The following is a 2,498-nucleotide window of genomic DNA, read 5'->3' as shown; positions in this document are numbered from 1 at the left end:
GTTTTGACTGCCAGGGGGCGCAACTCTGTTGTTCAATGTCCATTTATGAGTCGAAGAAGTTCTGTCTTGAATCATTGTGTCAATAAACGATGGACAACAACAGAGCGACACGGTCGTTTGACTGTGTGTGGCTACAATGTCCATACGTGTAAACAGGAACGTTGCCTTTGCCCTTCTATTGAAGAGGTTAAGGAATCAGAAAACAAGAAAAGGAACCGAACAATGAAAATAAAAGATTAACCTCTACACTTCCACATGGAAACTTCCAGACAAAGGAATCCAAGCAACAACATCTGATTGGTTCCTTTTGGAGGGAAAGCTGCAGCAGTCTTTCTGTGATTGGTTCAGCCGTCCCTCCCCCACTAGTCCACTGCACAGGGGTCAACATTCCAGGGGGGGTTGCTCATCTCATCTTCAGAGTTGTTTGAGCAGAAACCTGAATGTAACATCAGAACTGACTACAACTGCTGCTGTTTTCAGAAGTCTTGTTCTCCTCTTCCAGCTGAACTCTCCTCATGAGTTTGAGTGTTTGGAACAGACCTACAGTTCAACAGTGAAAATCTACATGGATGTCGACTATGAGAGGATGAAACATGAGATTTTCAGGAGTTTCTTTAGGAACTCAACACAAAGTCAGGAGCTGCAAGGCCTGATGGGAGATCTGTAGTCCTACTTAGACATGAAGGAAACTCCTTCAAACAGGAAAGGAAATTAGAAGCAGCTGGAAGCTGTTCTTTAAGCAGCTGAAAGGAATTCTGGGAATTCTCACAGCTCCTCCTTGATCCGTTTGCTGTCTTTTAGAGCTGTTTCCACCAACAGAATCTGGACTTCCAAGAGTTCTGCTCCCCGTTTGGCCTGGACTCCAGCTGCTCCTCCTACTTATTGGAGATCTGGAGAATCCATCAGAAAGGTCCTAGAGTAGAAGAATCTTCCAGAACTTAATGGCACTGGTCCACGGAAAAAAACGTTTGTGTTTAAGAGGAATTCTAAACTGGTCAGAATAATGATGTAAAGTCTGAACAGAGAAAGTGACGTTTACATCCAACATAATACCAAGGTCATTTCCTGTTACAAACATGTAAAAGGAGAGATTCCTTCAAAGTGCGTCTAAAAAACAGGTTTCCAGCTTCACTCTGTTCTTCTGGAGGATGATGCTTCTCAAAGTCCTCCAAGTTGGACTGTCAGCCTGCAGGAAGAGACTTTATTCAGGACGCTTTCAAACTCAGAGACTCTGGAACAAAGTCTTTGAAAGAACATCAAGTCCTGAATACATCCCAACTCGTTTCCTAGTGGAGGTCAAAGGTCACACTGTTTTCTTTTCAGGGACAACTACAGTCATTGACTGTTTCTGATGGTTACGTTTCTCACCAACAACCATCTGCATTTACTGGACTTGGGACTGGCACATGGAATTTCTGAGAGTGGAGATGGAACTTTTCTGCATCTCCACGTTTGTAATGTTCTGTTTCCACCAGCAGGGGCACAATAATCCGCTCGTGCTCTAACTTGAACCTGTGGTAGTTAAAGTGACGTCAGATCTTCAGTGTTTCTTGAAGAATTGGTAAAGATATGAGCCCTTTATGTCTCTGACTTTGATGTTTGTTTTTTATTCTTGATTCTAAGTGATTCAATTTTCTAATTCTCAGAATAATGTTTAGAAATGATCAAAAATGAGATAGAATGAGTTTGAGAGAACAGTTTTATGCTTTATTTGTTCTTTTTCCTTCAATAAGAAAAGAACAAACATATTCATAGTTGTCAGTTTTTACCTCTGATAATAAAATGATTGTATTTTATTGTGAAAATAATTTTCAAGGTGGATCAAGTTTCTAAATGGAGCTGAGAGTCTGGATGGAGCAGGNTTAAAACGGGATCTTTTTGCTTTTAGTCACATTATTTTTTGCTGGGCAGACTTTCAAGAATTTTCCTCTTCATGAAACATCTATTTATTTTTTGAAGGAGCCATTTTGTCCATGAATGTTTGATTCAGCCTGAATGAAAGTCCCTCTCCCATCATTCCTGCTCCTCTTCAGCTCCTCGTCTTCCTCCTGATCCAGCAGCACAAAGTCTGAAGTGAAGAGCAGAACTTGAAGAAAAACTGCATCTGCAGCAGCACACGTCATCAAGGACTCTGGGACTTTTCCCAGACAGAATTCCCTTTTTCCAGAAACTTCCATCTCAGTCCAACGTTTCCTTCAGGTTTGAGTTTTAGGAGGAGAAAGTTATTCTGAGCAGAGAGGACTCCAACCTTCCAACCCAACCCAAAGAGAGGAGAGCAGAAGACAAACTTCTCAGTAGTCTGGACGATCAGAACTACCTTGATCTGGTTTTAGTCAAACTAACTTTTGTCGTTTTCTGGTCTCGGAGCCACAAAGACTCCGAGACCACTCCGAGACTTTGAATTGTCATAGCAGCTGCAAAGAACTCTGGGAAAAACTGTGTTAAATTGGATTTAACTTGTATTTGTTTTCTTTTTGAGGATTTTATTGGACTCTTCA

The sequence above is a fragment of the Oryzias melastigma genome, unplaced genomic scaffold, assembly GCF_002922805.2.
Source record: "Oryzias melastigma strain HK-1 unplaced genomic scaffold, ASM292280v2 sc02189, whole genome shotgun sequence".
NCBI classification, from domain to species: domain Eukaryota; kingdom Metazoa; phylum Chordata; class Actinopteri; order Beloniformes; family Adrianichthyidae; genus Oryzias; species Oryzias melastigma.
The sequence above is the reverse complement of the archived record's forward strand: the minus strand, read 5'-3'. Positions refer to the sequence as shown.